This window comes from Oxyura jamaicensis, chromosome 2 (assembly GCF_011077185.1).
Source record: "Oxyura jamaicensis isolate SHBP4307 breed ruddy duck chromosome 2, BPBGC_Ojam_1.0, whole genome shotgun sequence".
Lineage (NCBI taxonomy): Eukaryota > Metazoa > Chordata > Aves > Anseriformes > Anatidae > Oxyura > Oxyura jamaicensis.
The window spans coordinates 63,951,952-63,975,080 of NC_048894.1; the positions used below are offsets into that span (position 1 = coordinate 63,951,952).

Here is a 23,129-nt window from a genome sequence, read left to right on the forward strand (position 1 = left end):
AATTACTACTTCACTGAGATCCTCGCCTGAGCCTAAGTTATTGGCTATGGAGTGTTTCTCACACCAGTGACAGGACAGAGCCTTCTCTTCATTCAGACATGCCTGTTCAGAGAAGTTCCCAATCTGGGGTCCTGCTCTCTATTTACCAACTGCTCGGCCAGTTGGCTCATCAGGTGCCCTGTGAGGTACCAGGTACTGATAGGCACTGTGATATGAACACCGGGTGCATGGCGTCCTCTTCTCTGACCGGTGCTTCCTACCCATCAGGGCCCAAAAGCCCACTGACACTGGGCTGGACAAGGGGTGTCTGACAAAGGCTCCTCAGAAGCTTGGTCACTGCTCAGAGATGTGCACACATCCCCAGCCCTCTCCAGAGCCAGGTGCTCATGAATGCACCAGTTCAGTACCCCTGTTTTGCTCAGAGCAACCTTCTGACTGCCTTCACGCCATGCATGGTGCACAAGGCTGAAGCACATGAGACGTGTAGCAGCCTTACCTCCTGCATGATGGCAGAAGTTTGGGCACCTAATTTTACACATCTTGAAGATTTCCACCAGCAGAGATGATACTAGCCATACTGCCTTTGCTGCCATGTTGCACCACTGAGACAAAACAGCAGAATATGTCTGTATTCCAGCAAAGAATTTGGAGTGACTGGCTCTGTTTCTTTACCATGGCAGATCAAACATTTACCCCATTGGAAATGTGCTGATTGTGACAAAAAAATCAGCCTTAACTCAGAAGTAAAGAATACCTGTGAAGGACATTGAAGACAGAAGGGCTATTTCAGTGCTTGCCATTACTGTCCTTAAGATACAATAGCTGTTGCTAATGGAATGCTTCACCTCAGTTCTAAGAAGAAATTAAAACTACCTTATTTCTATCAGCACATGAGAATCAAGGGGAGTAGGTTGCCAAGTTTAGCCCCACTATGTATGTCTGCAGGAACTGAATTTTGTAAAGTTTTTAATCCACCACACTGTGATGCTTCTCAAGAGGATGTGTCCAAGGAATGTTAAGGACAGACTCCAGACATCCAGCATGCAGTTGTGCTTCTACAGAAACAAATATAATGCAACAAGCAAAAGGAGACATCAGCCTGAAAAGAAGGCTTCCAAAAAAGCCCTCCTCTTTCCCAAGAAAACAATGATTAAAAGACTCAGCTTACAGTTCTGATGAGAACCGTTCACACTGGAGCATTTCAAACAAAAGGCAGAGGTTTTATCTATCCACACGAATGATTTACATAAAAGAGCAAGTCCTCCACGCATTTACTTCCCAGTACCTGCTATGAAGCAGAAGCATTTAAACAAAGCTTTTACTTCACTGTGTTATTGCTTCCCCACATGAGGATAGGGGTTTCCTCCAAGTATGCCCTCGTATTATATGTATTACCCATTCCTGTTCTGCTCAGAGACCTATGGACTGTGGGGTTCTTCCCCAAGACACCCAGTAGGGCCTCTAATGAAAGCTCACCAGAAATACCTGTATTTCGCATTGAGAATAAGTTTATTTTATGTTTTATTTTATGATCCACTTTTTTCAGGCTGCAGTGTACTCCTGCAGTATATCCCCTCAAGGGATATAATGACATGGCAGAAAAAGTCATGATATTTTTGATAGATACAGTCTGGATATCTGAAATTATCCACATTCATGGGTTGTAGATAATTTCTGGACTTCTGGATATGCAAGAATTTTTAATAGCAAGACTTAAGCAGTAGGAAGAGATAAAGTAACTCTGTAGTTTAACAAAATCATGACCAGTCTTTACAGAGCAAGCACATCTGAAGGGCGAAGAAGGTAATGAACAGAAGCTCTGGAGGTGCCTAGACTCCAATACCAGTGTCTGCTTTTCATTTCCATGAACTGCTGCTCCATTCCCATTTCCATCTCCGATTGGATTGATTAAGCCTGATCTCGCTCCTTTATTGAGTCCCTCCCTGATAAGCAAATCAGGCAAACCCAAACTCTTCTCCAGCCCTTCCTTTATAAGCTCTCAAAATTATTTCTTTTCTTCATCTCCTGCTCTTTTCATTTCATTTCTTCTCCTGCTTTCACAGTGACTTCCACCCCCAAATCTTTGGGCTTTACAATCTACTCCACTAACTCCTCAGAACTGCCTCCTTTTAGTTCTTATTTTTTGCCTCTTAACTTTTGGGTTTGCCAGATGTTGGGCAGCTGTTAACATTACCATCTCTGAAAATATTACAGCTAGGTACTGAAACTGCAAATCAAGAAATATAAACAGCTCTCCCTTTGTTACTGTGGCTGCAAAGATACATTTTTTTTTTCACACCAAATTTCAATATACCATCTCCAGTACACTGTTGTGATCTTGGCAAACACTAGGTGTGATACCTCCACTCTTTGTCCTTCCCTCCTGTGCTGCCTATAATAAAAATATTAATGAAGCCCACCTAGCTTGGAGAGGTTGATTTCAGTGGTTTGATTGCTGGATTGCTGCTGTGCCTTCTTTCATTTAACATCACAGGGGTTGCATGAGGCTGTCAAGAGGCGAAAGGTCAGGTAACAAGTATCTAATTAGCAATACAATCAGAATAAACAGGAGAAAAATGAGGTGAGGAAAAAAGCGTTGGCAAAGCCTGATGCAACAGCAAATAAAAGATGTGTTTACGAAAACTGTAAGAATCAAGTGATGCATGGTGCTGCTACTGATCAGAATAGTAACTCTGGTTGTTTTGTGGAGCTGTAGGAGTCTAGGTAGGTATCTAACCGAGGAAAAGGCAGATCTTAGGAGCAACAGCCTTTCAACAGCTCTTTCTGTATTTAAAGACCCTATGTAAACACACTTTACTATATGTGAACATAGTGTATTTTGTAAATACACTGACAAAGGTTTTCCTACAACAACAACAACAACAACCAAACAAGCCTTCCTAAGATTTATGCTGATATAAAGTCCTTTCTAGGACTTCACTGAAGAAATAATATCCAAGTGAGATTGTCAGTGAAAAATAAAACAGATTGCTCAGATTTATAAAAATAAACTTGACAGAAATTTGATTTTCTGAATTAATTCCCTGCATGACCAAAACATAGCACACTACTTGTGCTAGAACTATACAACACTCATCTTTTACTAAAGGCTTTGCATGGTGTTTTTATTTTTTATTATTTTTTAAAAAAACTTGTCTGGGCTGAGTACATCATAGTGGATGAGTAGGAGTTTGGGGACAGGAGGTACAATCACATGTAAAGTCAACTGCCACTGATTTAAAGCATTGGCTGGTGGGGATGCAATCACTTCAGAGAGTCAGAGGAACGAAAAGCAGCATTTCCACTGATGGATGCTACTGTTTGGAGCCTGCACAGCAAACTCAGAACTCAGAATGGGAAGTTCCTGCTCAGTGTGACAGTATCCAGTGTGCACAATAAAAGGAAAAAGTGGCTGTAAAACTATCCAGGCAACAGAAAACACTTGAACTAAGAGCCCACGCAGTGATGCTTAGCTTGGTCTGCAGTGTGGTCATACCCAGAAGGCTCTCAGGACATTGGCCAACTAGCTGTGGAGATGACAGTCAGATTTGCCCTTTTGTCTGAAGCAAGGTGCTCCTGGCTGCCTAAGATGTCACCCTACTAGGAGTCATGGGTTTTATCTCTGTAGTCTCTTGTGGATGAGTTCTGAGAAAGAGATGGTTAATGCCAGCCAGCACCAGGACAGTGGTTTCTGGGTATCAGGAATTACTCTTTGCTTCTGCCCAGAGGGCAAGAACATTTAAGAGCTTATTATGGGGTCATCTGTAAGTATAATGGTATAATGGCTGGAAACAGAACAGGGCTTGCTGGAAAATGACACCATTTACTTGCCAGGCTTGTTAACTCTGAGAGTTTGTAGATTCAAGAAGCAGAACACAGAAGTTCTGCAGTGCTTGAATGGTGACATCTGGTGTGTGTGACCCAAGAGCAGTACTGATAGGCAAATAGGTTACAGGTGGTCACAACAGGACATGCAGCCATATGGCAACACCGAAATATTTTGGAGCCCAGCCATGCTCACAGACTGTTCCTATGGCATAAGTCACTCTGACATAAAGTAACTTCTGAGCGCAGTGGGGCATAACCTCTGGTGCACCTCTTGAATTAATTCTCTAGATGCAAATCTTTTTACTCAGGTGCACCTGGGTTCATACCACCCTAGAGATTGCTCTGAGAGGAGTAAAACAGAGCTGGGCATGTGAGAAGGCAGCTGCTACAAAGAACTACTTGTTGCACAGCTCTTCAGTTGGCATAAATGAACACGACTGAAGCCAGCAGAAATGCACAGATTTACATCAGTTATATAATTCAACATGAGGAAAATTTGATGCCAGTGAAGTGTCTTATTGTTGCTTAATTTAGCTTGCCTTTACTAATAATAACACTGATAGCAAAGCAATATCGATGAAGTACAGATTACCGGGGGTCTTTGTACTCCCATGCCAAGTACAGAAAAATGGAGGACAAAAATGAAGAGGAAAAGCTTGCATTTGCTTGTGCCTGTTAACTGTTAGCAGAGGGCAGGAAAAAAAAATACTTCTTTTCCTTATGCCACTGTACAATGAGCAAAAAATATCTGTAAGCTCAGTGGTTCACCTCCCCTGAATTATCAGCCCAGATACTGCCAGCCAGACTTAAGAGTCTACAGAGAACTATCTTCCTCCTAACAGGATTTATAAAATGGGATTAATACAGCTTTATCAATGAGTGAATAAACTGAAAGCATATTAAATAGAAAATCCCTACCCAAAGAGGAAAATATAAGACTTTTACACCATTAAAATTCCTGTTCTAGAGTCCCTTAAGATGATGGCTAATTTGTAGGATACATTATCTCTTCCTTTAAGCTCTCTTCCCTGTGTGACAAGTCTCCTGGTATCTGTCATGCTAATACTTCTTATAACTTCTTTTCCTGAGAAATTAAGGCAATAAAACCATGAGGAGTCTTTGACACAATTCAGTTACCATGTAATGACTACTCTCCACTTCCCTGTTGATTTTGAGAATTCAGCCCCTGGGAGATTGTGGTACTTGTGCAGCTAAAAAGAAGCCTGGGGTAATGAATAGAGCAGAGCAACTGGTATGTATCAGTTGAAGATCTAAGTACTTCCTGATGGTGCCTTACTGGTCTTGCTGCCCCGGCATTCCAGTTTGCTTCCTGAGCTGCATCACCTGTTCCAGGACAGCTACAACAGTCCCACGTCCTGAAGGAAAATAACGCTTTGGCTCAGTGCTTCTTCCTAGTGCACCACAAGAAATACCAAGCAGTCTGGCACATGAACCAACTGAATGGCAGCTCCTATAACATGTCTGCAGTCATGTATCCAAATGGGCTCTGCAAGAAAATCAGATTTTCCACAGAAATTGTTCATATTTTAATTTTGGCTCTAAGCAGTCCCTTAGTGTTCCCCAAAATTATGCTTATCCTATATTTTATTTTGTGTTCAGAAACAGCTTTAGTACAACTTCAAAGCTCTACCTAGTCTAGATTGCTGTGAAGATTTGTAGAAAAAATAATCAGCAAATTTTCTGCTTGGTCAAGCATCTCGATAGTGAAAAATATCCAAATATTAATAGCAAAGGTGTCCCTTTGCTTAAAACTTGAAACGTGACCAATTTGTTTTTTCATTCTTTAGCCTATGTGAATCTCCTCTTGACTCACAGCAAAAGCAATGCATTCTTTTCTGTTTCAGCTGACCGAAGGATTGATATATTTTGATTTTGATTTACTCTTGGAAAGTTACAAGCTCCCCAAGAAAGAACAGGCTGCCTAGATTAGATCAGATTAGATCTCCCGGGTAAAAAGAATCATATTCAAAATGTAGATTCTGATAATTCATTATGCCTGCATAAATTTAAAATCTTGCCTATGATATGCAAAACACATTTCCTTAAAATACTTAGATAAAGCAGAATCGTCATGGACCATGAACTTTGCATTTTGTTAAAAGATAAAGGAATGACTATACAGTCCTACAACTCTGAGAAGAAACACCCTTTTATACTTGTCTGAATAATGACACACCCAATTTGATATAAGATCATAGGAGGAGATTCCAGAGATTCCTTTACAAGTGGTAAAGCAGTATCACAATGCAAACATCTGCATTTTCCCAGGGAATTGCTTAATTTCTTACTTTTTTTCTAAAGATGTATTTTTAGTAACAGCCACATAAATTCAGCTTTTAGCCCCCCTTTCAGTAATACTAACTGCAAAATGCTTATTGATACAATGAATACTGCATATTGATATTGATACAATGAACACTGCAAGATCACACAGGCTCATCTCACACCTCCAACTCTAAAATGGAGCTTCTCCTGTTTCATTACCATTGTTTCATTACCATCAAACCTTTTAGCCAAATACTAGCTGTTCACATAAAATACTATCATAAAAGTTTAATTAAAAAAAAAAAAAAAAACGAGCATGGTAGAATTAAAATAGTTGCACCATATTAACTCTGTAGCATTAATTCTTAAATCTCTTGTCCATAATCTCAAAAGCAAATCATGCAACAATTGTGATAGGAAAGAAAGAACATTCTTTTTTAAAGGAGGGAGCTTACTATATATCTAATTCAAGAATGTATTTTGGAACAATAAAAATGGGATGTTTTTGAATACTAGAAATCCAGAGGGATAAACATACTAAATGCTGACTGAAAATCTAAAGTGTGTCAGAAAAAAATGGATGGATTTTAGGACTCATCATAATAAAGAAAAAATGTTCTAAAATGTTAGTGATTGTCCTTCAGTACACCATTGTGAAAAGACACTTGCTTCTCCAGAAGTAATACTATCCAACCAAAAGCTGATTTTACAAAACCATAAAACCTAGATGCCATCTCCAAGCAATCTGGATGCCATTTCCAAGCAATCGGAAGAGAAGAATGTTATGAGGAGTAGTCAGCATGGATTCACCAAGGGGAAGTCATTCTTGACCAACCTTGTTGCCTTATATGATGGCATCACCAGCTGGGTAGATGTGGGGAGAGTGGTGGATGTCATCTACCTTGACTTTAGCAAGGCTTTCGATACTGTCTCCCATGACATCCTACTAGCAAAGTTGAGAAAGTGTGGGATAGATGAGTGGACGGTGAGGTGGGTTGAGAACAGGCTGACTGGCCGAGCTCAGAGGGTGGTGATCGGCAGAGCAGAGTCCAGCTGGAGACCTGTGACTAGCGGTGTTCCCCAGGGGTCGGTGCTGGGTCCGGTCTTATTCAACATCTTCATTGACAACCTTGATGAGGGAATAGTGTCTGCCCTCAGCAAGTACGCTGACGACACAAAGCTGGGAGGAGTGGCTGACATGCCAGAAGGCTGTGCTGCCTTTCAGCAAGACCTGGACCGGCTGGAGAGATGAGCAGGAAGAAACCAAATGAGATTTAATAAGAGCAAGTGTAGAGTCCTGCACCTGGGAAGGAACAACCGGAAGTATCAGTACAGGCTGGGGGATGACCTGCTGGAGAGGAGCTCTGAGGAGAAGGACCTGGGGGACCTGGGGGATGACAGGTTGACCATGAGCCAGCAGTGTAACCTGGTGGCCAAGAGGGCCACTGGGATCCTGGCGTGCATTGAAAAGAGTGTGGCCAGCAGGTCAAGGGAGGTGATCCTCCCCCTCTACTCTGCCCTGGTCAGGCCTCACCTGGAGTACTGTGTCCAGTTCTGGGTTCCCCGGTACAAAAAAGACAGGGATCTCCTGGAAAGAGTGCAGTGGAGGGCCACAAAGATGATACGAGGCCTGGAGCATCTTCCCTATGAAGAAAGGCTGAGAGACCTGGGTCTGGTCAGCCTGGAGAAGAGAAGACTGAGAGGGGATCTTATCAATGTGTACAAATATCTGAGGGGTGGGAGACAGAAGGATGTAGCTAACCTCTTCTCAGTGGTTTGTGGGGATAGGACAAGGGCAATGGCTGCAAGATAGAACACAGGAAGTTCCGCACCGACATGCGAAAGAACTTCATGGTGAGAGTGACGGAGCACTGGAACAGGCTGCCTAGAGAGTCTCCTTCTCTGGAGATATTCAAGGCCTGTCTGGACGCCTCCCTGGGGATCCTGCTCTGAGGATCCTGCTTTGGCAGGGGGGTTGGACCCGATGATCTTTCAAGGTCCCTTCCAACCCCTACAGTTCTGTGATTCTGTGATTCTGTGAATTCACAATTCAAGGTCAATCCATTAATGACATAAGGAATAAAATGGCACCATGAAAATCAGCCTAAACTGAACACATATTCTTGCCACCTACAAGCATATTTGTGGTGTGCTTGTACTAGAATCTTTCCTCTACATAGTTCTGTGGTTTTGTGTCTGTGAACAAACATACTTACAAGAAAGCTTTAAAGATATATTTTTTGAAGGAAAGATTTGAAAGCTAAACCTTAGAAATATTATTTGCCCTACTCCTCAAAGTAAGTTATTTTTTTTCTGCTTAAATTCAATATTCCTTTTGTCCAAAGACTAGTGCTTGGAGGCTTCTACTGCTGTCTTCTACACTTACTCAGTTTTGAGGAGTAGCCTTGTATTTGGAGGATCTGAAAGACCAGATCACCACCAACATATTTGTAAAGGTGTCCTCAGTCTTCTGCTTTTGAAGAGCTTCCTGGACAATCCTGTGGTCGATTCAGCCAAACAACAGGCCTGAGATAAGGCCCAGACCCCTTTATCTCTCTATCACCCAACCAAGCTTGACATGACTGGTTGTGACCACCCTTGGTGTTTTTAAAGAAATTTGGGGTCTCCCTCTAGTCCCCAGCAATAGCTGCTTATTATCATAAAAGTTACACTCTTAAAATCAGAGCAATGTCCAATTAGAAGTCTGAATAACAAAGTCCCTTCCATCTTTTTGTCTTACCCTGCCCCAGTTCCTGGTGCGCAGGGAAGCTCACATGAGTGAACATGGCTTGATACATGCATGGTGGCCTTGGAGTTTGAGGTAAAAAACAACTGTTTAGGCAATAAGATCTGTGGAGCCAGGAAAGGAACCATGGAGGGAAGCTGAGAATGGGAGTACAGCCCTACTCCCTCCTACGATCCACTCTAAGATCCCTCTTAGATCCCTCCCTCTAAGATCCACTGATTTTTCCCAGGGCCCCTCTTCTCTCAAGGTCCTCCTTTGAGATATCTACAGCTGCCTGAGACTTAAATTTTGCCTATGCTGAGAAGCAGTTGCAGGCTCAAAGGAAGGGTTGATGGCTGAAGTACATAACAGAAGGAACATCTCTATATAGCTGATTCAGCTTGTATGAAGGTAAGACCTCTTTATGGGCCTTTGTGAACCATCGTGTCTATATGGTGTATACATATAGAGCACAGTGACTGTATGTTCATAGCCTGTTCATTATTAGTTATCCTACACTTCTAGCACTGTCAGAATTCAGTTTGCCTAATTAAAAAAGCAACAGCTCTCTTTTTATTTACATAGGTACCAGCACAACTGTAATCCTAAAAACACCAAGCTAAAACACATAAGCAACCAAAGTTGGAAAATTTTGCTTGGCAGTCCAACTAATTTGTGAATGTTGTGATGAATTTCAATCCAAAATACAAAAAGATGTTGGTTCTAAGGAAGGAAACTTTGGAGTGGAGTTTCAACAGTTTGCTGACAGCAGGCTCAACACTTTTAAGACTAACTTGAAAAAGTCTCCTCTGTTATTGCAGCAACAACAAACAACTCAAAGAATGGAGACTGAGGGCTCATACACATCCCCTGATGGTGTTGGTTTGTTATAGCTCATTTTACCAGCACCAGCATGAAGAAAAGGAAATGAACAATACTCCACAAATCCAATTAACCTCCTAATAGGCACTTTGAGTATGGTAATGTCAAAAACTTATCTACTTGCTGAGAAATGAATCAAAAGCTAAAACACTCAGTGACTTGGATCATTCACAATACAGGAATTCCAAAGAAATGCTTTTATAACTGAAGTTGGCAGTGTTAGCAATTCAAAACCACGACAATGCAGCTTCTGGGAGAAAGGGTGCATAGGAAATAGCATGGTACCCACACTTTGCCTTGCAACTGAAGTAGAAAATTCCTGGAAGTGAACAATTTTGAGAGCTTTAAGAGTGATTAACGATTTTGTGCCAGACGCATTTCAGACTCCCAGAACTGTATAAAAGGCGGGTTAGTTTATAAAGAGATGTGAATTACTGCAAAATGTTCACCCAGAGATTAAGAATTAGGGCTGAGTGAAACATTTGTGCTAAACAGGCAAATTGCCAAAGAATTAAGTTCCAGGAGGTCAGAAAACTATCTGCGAGGTCAAACTTGGTGAATAGTTTCAGCTGAGAAAACGATTTACTGGACACTACTTAAAAATAAGTAAAAAAAAAAAAAAAAGTTTGGTACTGACCTGAAATAGTATTATAAATTTTATAATATAAATATATTATAAAAAGGTATTTTAATTTTATAATAAAAAAATAACTCTTCACCAGGCTGATTTTATTCAGTTCCCCCCCTCCCCCCCCCCCCACTTGTTAATTATTTTGTTCCAAATGCAAAAAGTTCCTTATTCAGCCAACTTTGTTAGACAAAACTCTTCTTGCGGTAACTGTGACAGTAATTACAATCACATATTTACTGAAGCAGGTTATAAGGTTGTCTCTCCCCAGTAGTAGCATTGCCAGCTGTAGTGCAGATGTCTGGGTCAATCCTGTCCATTTCACGGTCATATTTACATCTGGGCTATCTGCTGATCAGACGGAATCTTTGCACATGTTTTTCTGTATCTGCATCACTGCTTGTGATTTCAGTTCTTACCTTTCCATAGACCTTCATTTCTTACCACCCTAAGCAGAGATTTGCCTATTATCCAAATTCCCACTTTGTTCGAGGACACAACCTGTCCCATTCTAGATGGTGTGTATTTAATGCCTGAACTACTAGGACCTACTTCTGCATTAGTAAAATCCGTATGTGCATGTATATATACATACATATATATATATATTAATATTTAAATTGTAGCATCTGTGTGCATCATGCTGCACCAGAGACAGAAAATACCAAGAATGGCTAGTTTGACAACAACAACAAAGAGAAATTGTTAACCTGTCTAAAATATATAGAAAAATGCCTTAAGAAACTGCATGGTTGTTATTTTGACAAGATATCAGACACAATTTGCTCAAAGTTATATCATCATCTTTAGGTTTAAATTTGGTGGTCTAAAAATGTGACAAGTTATTTTTTTTTCCTCAGGAGAAGCATTTTTTTTGCAGTTACCCAGAGGCTAAATTTGGACAACAAAATGAAAATCCTTTTTTTTGTTGCTTCATAAGTACTTCCACAGTGAAACAAATGGAGAGTTACAAAGAGGTTTATTACTCCATGTAAGGAATTAGCAGCAGGAATCAATTATCTCCAAAGTAGCAAAGATCCCATTTCCATGCAGATACTCTTTACTTCAAAATAAACAGAATCAAACCCATGAACCAAAACACTTCCAGAGTGTTATGTGTTATGCCGAATAGGTTGCAGTCTTTTTTTTTTTTAAGTATACTATGATACCAGCTTTTTACAATTTTTCCCTGAAGCTTTGAGGGCTCAGTTTAACACCTACTGAAGTTTCTCCAGTGTTAGTTTTCCAACTAATATCAGGTACATGTATTCTTGCCTGCATATTATGCAGCTCCTCCTGACAAAGTAAAAACCTGCTTCACTATCAGTCTAGCTGCTGGGAGGAGAGGAGTAGCCTTCTTGTTTTTTTTTCCTAGAGCTGATGCTGAACAAAGAGAGAAAGAAATGAAATAAAAAATATGAGAGAGACCTGATCCTGTCTTAAATCAGTGATTGTTTTTTGAGCTCCTTACTAGTCTGAATAGCTTATTTAGCTATTGTTCAGGTAGAGGGGCTGAAGAGAGTTATTATTTAAAATACTTTGTCTGCAAGACAAGTGAAGTATGCTCGTTCGTGGCTGCTGACATGCCATAGGCTATACCTGGATTTCCCTGCAGGGCCCACTCAGATGCCTAGAGATGCCAGGACCACTATAACTCTGTCCTAGACTTACGTGCCCTGTTTTTGTGATATTGTGTTGTTTCCTGCATAGCCAACTGCGGTGAAGGCAAGGAGAGGGATCTTTGAGAGAGGTAGCAAATAGAATGGGCACAGTTGCCCTGACAAAATCCCTTCTGAACATGTATCAGTGATACACAAAGTGTGGGTAAAACTGGAAACTGCACCCACATACTTCTATGAGAAGCTGCAGATTAGTATCAAATCACACTGCCCAGGACGATCTGGGCAAACAGATACAGTGTCTGCTTCCTAGTTTCACTTAACTTCATAATTAGTTTAAAATGTACAATCTCTCATGCATCAGCATGGAGCAGCAGGATACACTTTCTCATTCCCAATTCCAGTCCCCACTGACTACAGTCATGTGGACTTGCTTTTTGCTTTACAGGCATACTGAATTCACATTTGTACCTTATAGTTAATTGGGTGTTAAAACCACTCACATGACTGGAGATTATCTAGTGCTAATAACAGTTTTGCTCCTGCTTGACAGCAGTGGTGCTCTGCCGAGCCCAGATAATGAACCAGCTGCTAAGAAAGTGGGGAAAAATGTCTCACAAATAGCATACTGTCAGCTTTTCAAACTGGTTTGAGCAAAATGTGTCGTTATCAAAATGCGCATCAAATACATTTTTTCATCCTATTTCTTACTAGATACATTACAACATTGCTTTACTTTACACTATTGGAGACCATTGCTGTTGTATAGATACCTGACAGTACTACTGCAGGCTGTCTTGGGCTTTTCTGAAAGCAGCAAACTTCCAGTTTCCCAAATGGAGACAGAAAATAAATTCTCTATCTTGGAAATGCAGGGCTGAGAGAAATGTTTGTTAAGAGAAGTTGGGTGTCTGGAGTTGATTTCCATGTAAATACAATGTGTCTGTGAGATGTTCTTGTTTAATTTTTTCCACAGAGCAGAGCATGAAAATTATGGTCTTGTGGGATAACCCAATACTCTCTTGGAACTGAAGTAAGCTAGAAACTTTCATGGCCTAGATGTCATAGTAAGACATTTATCAGAATTTGTGACCCAGCTAAATTGTCTGTGTCGGCACTGCCATTATGAAGTAACACAAAGCAGAAAAAAAATGTCAGGAATTGTGTTGGAATAGCTTTATGTGATACATTCACAGTATCCTTAGAGTGAATGGCAGGGAGTCAGGATTTGGAGGGTCTGAGACAGAACTTGGCTGCTCTGCGCTGTAGAGAAATCAGCCAACAACCTTGTGTATTTCAAAGATGGTGCTAACACTCAAACTACTTGGTAAACTGTTTCTGATGCCTTGTGATACCAGTCACTGAATGGTTGAGTTTGGAAGGGCCTGCTCAAGCAGGGCCGCTCAAAACAGGTTGCTTGGGGCCAAGCCCAGATGATTTTTGAAAGCATCCAAGGAGAAGTCTCCACAACCACCTTTGGAAACCTGTGGCAGTGCTCAGTCTCACAGTAAGAAAGTGTTTCCTGATGTTCAGACAGTACCTCCTGTGTTTCAATTTGTGACTGTTGCCTCTTGTCCTGTCACTGGGCACCACTGAGAAGAGGCATGGCTCCTTCCTCTTTGCACTCTCTCTTCAGGCATTTACATGCATTGAAAAGATTCCCCTTTAGGCCCCCTCTTCTCTAGGCTAAACGGGCCCACTTCTCTCAGCCTCTCCACATATGTGAGATGCCCCAATGTCTTAAACATCTTTGTGGTCCTGTGCTGGACTCTCTCCAGTAGCTCCACATCTCTCTTTTACTGGGAGCCCAGAACTGGGCACAGTACTACAGCTGTGAGCTTGCCAGTGCTGAGTAGAGGGCAAGGATCTTCTCATCAACCTGCTGGTAACTCTCCTCCTAATGCAGCCCAGTATACTCTTGGCTTTCTGGCCACAAGGGCACATTGCTGGCTTATGTTCAATTTGTTCACCAGGACCCCCAGGTCCTTTTCTGCCAAACTGCTTTCTAGCTGGATGTCCCCCAGCATGTACTGGTGCAGGGGCTGTTCCTTCCCAGGTACAGGACTTGGTACTTCTCCTTGTTGAACTTCATGCACTTCCTGTCAAACCATTTCTCCAGCTAGTCCAGGTCCCTCCATGACCCTTTGCAATAGTTGCCACTGCTCCCAGTTTTGTGTTATTGGCAAACACTCTGCTCCATCATCCAGATCACTAATGAAGATGTTTAACAGCACTGGACCCAGTACTGAGCCCTGGGATACACTGCTAGTAACTGGCCTTCAACTAGACTTCATGGCACTGATCACCACCCTTTGAGCTTGACCATTCAGACAGTTTTCAATGCATTTTACTGCCTGCTCATCCAGCCCATATTCCAACAGTTTCTCTAGAAGGATCTTATGGGAGACAATGTCAAAAACCTTACTGAAGTCCAGATAGACAATTCCCACTGCTCTCCGCTTGTCTACCAGGCCAGTCAGTTCATCATATGAGTTTATCAAATTTGTCAAGCATAACTTCCCCTTGGCAAATCCATGCTGATTACTCCTCATGACTTTCTTGTCCTTCATTTGCCTGGAAATGGCTTCCAGGATTAGCTACTCTATCACCTTCCCAGAAACAGAGGTCTGGTTGACTGGCCTTCAGGTCCGTGAGTCTTCATTCTTGCCCTTCTTAGACTGGAGTGACGTTTACTTTCCTCCAGTCTTCAGACACTTCTCTCAGGCACCAAGTTTGTTCAAAGGTTTTTGAGAGTAGCCTTGGAATGCCATCAGCCAGCTCCTTCAGCACTTGTGAGGACCACCAGGGCTCAAAGACTTACACGTGCCCAGTTTGCTTAAGTATTCCCTGAACTGATCCTCTTCCACCAAGCATACATCTTCCTTGCTCCAGATTTTCTACCTGTCTCTGGGACCTGGAACTCCTGAAGGTCAGCCTTGCTAGTAAAGACATGCAGAGAAGGCATTCAGTATGTCAGCCTTTTCCATGTCCTGTGTCACCAGGTCCCCTGCTTCATTCAGCAGAGTGCCCACATTTTCCCTAGTCTTCTCTTTGTCACCTATGTAAGTGTGAATAGGAGCCCTCCTTGTTGCCTTTGACAGCCCTGACAACATATATTTCCATTTGTGCTTTAACTTTCCTATTGTCATAACTGCATGCTTGGACAGTGCCTCTGTATTCCTCTCAGATTACCTCTCCCTGCTTCTGCCTTCCATATGCTTCCTTTTTGCGTTTGGGTTTGGCCAGGAGCTCCTTTTTCATCAATACAGGCTTCCTGGTGTTTTTTTGCCTGACTACCTGCTTTTAGGAGCAGACCATTCTTGAGCTTCAAGGAGGTCATACTTGAATATTAACCAGCTTTCTTGGGCTCCTCTTCTCTCCAGGGCCTTCTCCCATGGGGGTCTACCAAGCAGACCTTTGAAGGTCTGCTCTCCTGAAGTCCCCTGTTGTGATTTGGCTTTTTGCCCTCCTCCCAGGATCCTGAAGTCATATGATTTCCATTAGCATCTCCGGATCCTATAATTGTATGATTATCATTAAAAAGAATTGTTAAAGAAAACAAGATGGTACTAAATCCTTAGTACTGCTGGGTCAAATTGATCCTTTCAGATACACTCACATTGAATAGCAAAGCAATATTGTTTTCTCTTGAAAGTTTTAACTTTGGCCCTAATATTAAAATGTGACATGTCTAGTGACAAGGGAACAGAGCTCAGAAAAAGGCAAGGCACAGTGAAGGGCAGTTGGGTGGACCAAATGTCAGGCACAACCAAATTTCAAGTTCACAACAATCTGGGAGGAATCTGCGACAAATGAGCTGTTATGACTCATTTCTCCACTGGTGCCTTGCATTTCCTCATCACTCACTCTCTTTATATCTGCTCTAGAATCCTTCAAGGCCTAGTACTGTACATTACCTTTGAACCAGGCGGTGGGGGTGGATTTACTATCACTACTGAAATAGAAAGAGAAGTAGGAAAGAATAAAGACTTGGAAGAGAAGAATCATTAAGAGAAAAGGGAATAAAAGTACCTCCCAAAAATATGCCACACATGGTGGAGGCAAAAACTAGACCTTTGAACTGCTGCAGAGCCTTTTACATCAGAAAACATTATGGAAACCTTAACTCGTTTGAATTAAACAATGCAGTGTAAATGCAGTTGTTCTAACTGCAGTAGCATACTAGACTATTTGTTGGTCTGCAGGGGAAGATGAAGTTGATGGTGGAGTGTCATATAACTCTATGTTACTTGTCGTTACCAATGTCTATCTCAGAAAATAAGGGTACCTAATAGAGTAAAGGGTTAATGGAGAGTGGGAAGGAACAGGAACTGGGAAGGGAGGGAGGGAGTCTCTGTGGCCATTTTGGCCCTTGGACATCAGCCATTCCTTCTTCTAAAAGGGGAAGAGGAGGTTTTGGTTGCAGCCAGAGGATGCCCTGATAGGAATATTCAAGAAGGCACCAAATTCCCATTAGGGAAATTGTTCCCCACCTTGAGACTGATGTGCAGCTATGGTATGTTGAGCCTAGCTGTAAACCTGACTCCAAGCAAACTGACAGAGTGACAAAAAGACCTTCATGGCAAATGGCCAGGAACCTATCCCTGCAGCTTCTGCAATGAGCTCTTGAGGATAGCATTTACTTCCATTTTGCAATAGTTGGGATGCTCCCCAACAGGGCCTGGATACAACTGAGCTGCCATTTGCCACCCCACCAGATGACCAAGATCCCCAAATGTGCCGCTTCTGCAGCCTCACTAGCAGCAGCAGCCCCTGGCCCTGCACAAGTGCTGCTGTCTTCATAGCCCCTGCTATTTGAGGTCAGGGTCTGCTGCTTGCTAGTCTTGCTTTGACTGCAGGAAGACAGAAAGACAGTCTCTGTCTTGATTAGGATCAAGGATGATTAAGGGAGTGGAGCATCTCCCTTACGAGGAAAGGCTGAAGGAGCTGGGTCTCTTTAGCTTGGAGAAGAGGAGACTGAGGGGTGACCTTATTAACATTTATAAATACGTAAAGGGTGAGTGTCAGGAGAACGGAGCCAGGTTCTTCTCGGTGACACTCAGTGATAGTACAAGGGGCAATGGGTGTAAACTGGAACATTGGAGGTTCCGCTTAAATATGAGACAAAACTTTTTTATGGTGAGGGTGACAGAACACTGGAACAGGCTGCCCAGGGGGGTTGTGGAGTCTCCTTTTCTGGACACTTTCAAAACCCACCTGGATGCATTCCTCTGTGACATGATTTAGGTGTTTCTGCTCCAGCAGGGGGATTGGACTAGATGATCTATCAAGGTCTCTTTGAATCCTTAATATTCTGTGATGCTGTGATTAGTGCAACAAAAGAAATTGTGAGGACTTTTCCAGCATGCTGAAAAATTAGATGTTCTACAAGATAAATAATCCAGCCTGACATTACAAATACTTGCTCATTTAGCAAATACAGTATATTGAATGCTTATTTTATTAGTTACTTATTAACCATGAATGCTGTTGACTCCTGAATTCAGGGATATCAGTAAAAAAACGTGTGGCTGAATTTACCCTATGCTTTCCCTGTAGTTAGATGGTTTGCTAATTATTTTTTAATCAGAAAGACAATCAATGAGTATTACAGGCTACATACTTAGAAATACATTGATGTGGTCTACTGCACATGAGAGAATACTTCCTCTTCGTTAATGTTATTAACAAAAATAGTAATTTTACACCGTCAAGACTGAGGCTAAAGGATTTTAATCTCCACATATGGTCTGCACAGTGGTTATGAATCCCAGTGCACTGTAACATGAGCATAATTCTCATCCACACTTTCCTCTAGAATACCAATTGTAACTTTTCTGCGTGTATGCAAAAAAGTGTCTTCATCTCCAGCTGATCCTTGTGTTAATTTTATGTATTAGGAAAAGCATGCAAAGTTCAAACCTTCTATCAGGTGTAATGATAAATATATTTGCTTTCTTTGTACTGGTACATTTGTCCAAGAGACATCTAAACCCATATAAAACAAACATATATGAAACCCTGTTTACTACAGGACTCAACTTTTTTTATTTACATAAAATAACCTACATATAAAATTCCTGTGTTTCTGCATGTAGGCAGATGATCATGCACACAAGTTAGATAGTTACTTCTTCAGTTGTCCTGCTTGTGCTCACAGTAGTAGTAGTCATGTCACAGATATATGAGCACATATATATTCAAAAGTGTATAAAAGACTGGAGTCAGGATAAAAAAATGACTTTCTATGTCTGACTCCTTTATTGTGATTACCTATGTTAATCTCCTGCATGTGTTGCCAAATAGACCATAATAGAGGGGAAAATGCAAACTGTAAGTTCTGAGAGAGGTTAAGTATTTTGATCAAAAAGCAGTTTCTCCATTTTACAATCACCAGTTTATAAAGTGAAATTTATTTCTGCCAGTCTGCTTCTTTTGTCTACTTGTACTGCCATCTGATTTGTTTCCTTTACGGAAATTACAAGGTCATCCAATCTGAACAACAGTTTTTTCTTGTATTTAACTCCCCGCAATCAGCAGGCACCAAACATGAAGATTTATGGTTAGATTTTTCAAGGTGGAAATTTATGAGCTGTTTTTTAATGGAGCTGCCCTAAATTTGTCAGCATTAAACAGCAAAAGAAAAAAAATCTTTGTTTTCTTCTTTTAAAGACAGAATATAACATCTTGAAACTACCTCCTTACTTGTATTTCACCTGTTTTTGTTAATATTTGTCATACTTTTAGTTAAAAGAGAGCACCCTGTAGACTTCACATAGTCTCTTGTTTACTGTAGAAATAAAAGACCATTTCTATTACTGACCCAAGTTATTTCCTTGTTACTGCCACAAGCGCTCATTATATTATGCATACACTATATATCACCATGAATTATTTTGCTCAGCAGAGAAACATGGTTTCCTCTGAGGTAAAAGCTGACAGTGATTTGACAACTACAAGCAACACCACAATCATTTCAGGACAGGAAATGAAGGATACCGCACCCCATTGAAACTGCAAAGGAAACTAAGTTAGACTAAATATATTTGTGTAGGCTCTGTTGACAGAATAAGTGAAACCGTGAATACAGACTGTATAAAGAACCAGGGGGCTGAACATGACAGGAAGCATGAAGGGGAAATTCTAACTCTATAATGTATTCTGGTTTGGCTTCTGCAAAGAAGAGATGGGAAAAACAGCTGCTGCAATGAAAAAGCAGAATGATTTGCACTGCTTCCATGAAAGCAAGCAATGGGAGTAGTGAGAGATCCCAGGAATAACAAATGTCTTCCTGGACTAGTAACACCTCTGACTGAAATTAGAACTTTTGACACAGAGCAAACACTTTCCATTTCATCAGTAGCCACCTGGGTGCCTCTGGGGAGACTTTGCCTTCAAATGCTACTTCCTGCTGCCTCTTGTCTACCATTAAGAACATTCCCCTCCTCAGCATAGAGTGTCTCTTCCTCTGTAGCAACAATAAATTGTGTTTGCACATTTGGAGCCCCGCCTTCTAACATGGAGAGACCCATCTGACCATTATCAGACTGCAGCCAGCCAAACTCTGCAAAGCTTTGATTTTCTGCATAGCAAAACATTTGCTGACTCTGGCTGAGCAAAACTGGTGGTGGCATGGATTCATCCTATTCTGAGCTGAAGCTGCAACAGAGGAGACGTCACACTACAGGGCCAATTCAGGGTCAAGCTAAAACCCAGGCTCAGCCCTCTGTGGCTTTTTTCGGTCACTCGCATTCATGCATCTAGCACTGTTGGATCCTCCCCTCTAATCCAGGATTTAGAGAGGATTTATTGTTTACCACAATCCCATTTTCTGTAACGTGTAAAGAGGCAAGCACCACACACACGCATGCTGCTGTTAGGGGTTGTGGATGAGCTCTTGCTTTAGGCACTTGTTTTTCTCTCATCAGTGAAAGCTAACAACAAACATGAGCAGTGCAGACATCAAAGATAATTAGGAAGAAATTATTTCATGTTACGCAACAAAATAAGGACTGTCAGTAAAGCCTAATCCTACTGTCTGTCCACTCTTTCTGTCTCTAAATGACTCTGAGATGAGGAGGGAATAAAATGCTCTCCACGGCGCTGGATGAATAGGCATTAGAAGATTCAGCCATGCTAGATAGGGGCCATCTTGTTACCATCCTCTGGCTGAACAAAGCCTCCCCTCAATGACACTGCAACACAGTTTAAATAATTAATTGTTTCAAAAAGCTGACTCTTTTCACAGCAGAATATTTCAGTGAGCAAAAAATGATCTCTGGATTATTCAGTCCCCTCAGGCTTCTGAAGGAACCTTTGCACATTTGCAGGGCATGTACCTCACAGACTGGCATCCTGGGGAGCCATGACTGTGGCACTAACAAGCGGCCTGTACCTGGCCATGGCAGTGGGCCTCTGCCATGCTCAGTGCTTCCTCCACATGGCAAGATGTGGTCTGCTTGCTCTCATAAAGTCCAGATGTGTTCTTTCTTTTTTATTGGCCTGAAATAAAAGACCTGTTGATGTGAGAAATGGGAACCTGGAGGCAAACTCTGAGCAGGCAGGGGCCTGGATGGTCAGCCATGCTAGCACAGACTCAGGAAGAGAGGGCAGAGAGGGAAGTCCTGCTCTGCCTGATAGCACCTAACAAATGGCTGGGACAGGGACAGTGACAGCAAGCTGTCAGGTGATGGGTGCAATCAACAGATCAAAGACTTTCACAGGTGAAAGTAAACACTTGATTTAGTGAACTGGAACATTAGTCAAATTTAGTATTTTGGACAATGTTCTAACAACCCTCCTGAAAGAGAACGTTCATCAATACAATGATAATAACACCTCCTCTCATCATGCTGCTCTTGATTTGGGCTTGTCCACCTGAAAAGTACAACTGGCCAAAACTACTGGACTGTCTTCCACAGGCATTATGTTTAAGGTGGAAGCAAGTTTTGGAGAAAAGCCTCGAAAGGGATCCATCTACCCAAGCAACAACTGTGAAAACCTTGCAGACTGACTCTTCCTTAGCACTTGTAATAACTCTGCCAACTTCATGGTGACTCTGAAAATGCTATCCTTCTCCCATATTGTCAAATTTTTCTACTCTTCTTTCTGGTGTTTGTCTCTTCTACTGTTTACAAACATACTCGTATGCTCTTTCTCCTGCATACTTACCCACACACAGAGGGACACACAGCTAACTGGCACCTGATGTGGACATAAGCAAAAACCTTACAGCAGGCACGTGACATTCTAAACTCAATGGCAATTGTTTATATTTGTAGCAATTCACCAAGTTCACTTCATGTCAGGATCTCTATTTATAGGCAGTATTTTTCAGCACAGCTGAGGAAGATATAGTATTGATTGGGGAGTGTGGAGAGTAGATTACCTTTCTGATTGAGATAGTAGATGACCATCATCTGTCAAACCTGCCATTCCATAACGAAGATGTATGACTTGTCACGCTACATTTCTAAATCACAGACATCTCTGAACTATTTCCAAAGCATCAATGGGGCTAGTAAGACATCTGGCAGGTGTGTATGTCTGTATCTCATGTGTACATACTTACAACCATGTGCACGCATAGTGTCTCTGATTCATTTTCCTTCTTCCTATCCTTTGTCTTGCAATACTTGCAATGTTACTTACATTGTTTCAGATCAAGATTTTCCACTCACTGTTGTAGGGACAGCACCCCATCATGTATTACAGAGTGCATAAATCTAGGGCTATACAGTAAACAATACAGAGCACTACTGTATATCTGGTAGAGGAGCTTGCTACTGACTCACTGCTTTAAAGACAATGGAACATATACACACACGCACAGGACTCAGATATCCCTCATTCAAAGTCATAAGAGAAGCAAAAGGCAATGTCTGAAACACCTATGTGGTTAAGTCAGCTCTGGAGTCTTTCTACCAGTTGGGAAATATAAAGTTGTAACAATTTTCTGTGATAACCTGGAGATTCAGAGGTTCCACTCTACTTTTAAATAGGATATGAACAAACAGTTTTGAGCCAAATTGATTCCTGGTGTAATGCTAATAGCGTTGGAGGAAATACACCTGGGATGATTTTGGTCCCACATAGTAATTCAATGGTCAGTCTCTCAATATGCCTGACTGTAAGTTTCTTTAAAAATAACATTATCTTTATAGTACTAAATTCTGATCTGCCAAATGTTGCAGCTAATAAGCTCTTCCAGATGAAATATTGTGAGGATTATGCATAAATATGGAAGTATCCCAATCAGCCACTTGCTGAAAATTATTTGATCAATTGCAGACAACAATAACTATTTGCTGAAGTTTTTATTTTTTATTTCTATTTTTATTTTATTTTATTTTATTTTATTTTATTTTATTTTTTAACTTCTATAAGTAGATTATGTGATTTCATTGGCTGGCTATTTTAATCCATAGAAGGCCATTGGTAGAACAGTACAAATCTCTCTGAAATCCAAAATTGCCAACTGCAATTATAGTCTGCATCTCACATCTTCTCTAAAGACTATAAATGCTTCACTACTTTAATTTTGCTTGTCATTTGCATCATTGTATGACAGTGGCAAAAGATGGATTCAGTAATGAAGTCTGGACAGTAAAGAAATATTGTCCAAATTAAAATATTCCTTCTATTCCAATCTAATATTTGTCAGCCTGTATACACAGATACATCACATTTAGATACAAAACACTGGTAAGACATACACCCTCCTTTTGGTGATGAAATACCTGTGGCTTTTTGCATATTAGAGCCTATGAAAACAGTTTTCTTCTCGTATTTATTGATTATTCAATGAAATAGGGTGAAATATGGTGAAATACTAAACTGTAAATACTTGTAATTAAAAGGTCAGACTGGAAACTGTATTATTCCAGATAAGGCTTGTGAAATTCTACCAATTTCAGTGATGTTACACTTGTAACATATGGCAATGAAACAACAGTGGCTCAGCCATTTTTTAAGTTTGAATATACACACATTAAACATTAAACATATTTGAAACATTTGTGATTACTCCTAAGTCCTACCTATAGGACAAGAAAAGATCAAGCATTGTACCTCAGACTGTGAATGAGCGGAGAAAACAGGAACAAATGCATTTGAGGAAACAATGATGTTGTGACAATATGGGGCTTACATAAGAGAGATT

The 23,129-nt window shown here is 41.1% G+C and overlaps 1 protein-coding gene across 7 annotated transcripts in view; it reads right to left on the reverse strand.

Moving 5' to 3' along the window:
• Positions 1–23,129, reverse strand: part of PHACTR1 (phosphatase and actin regulator 1) — a 305,056-nt gene that overhangs the window by 23,179 nt on the left and 258,748 nt on the right. The gene's annotated exons all lie outside the window — the stretch shown is intronic.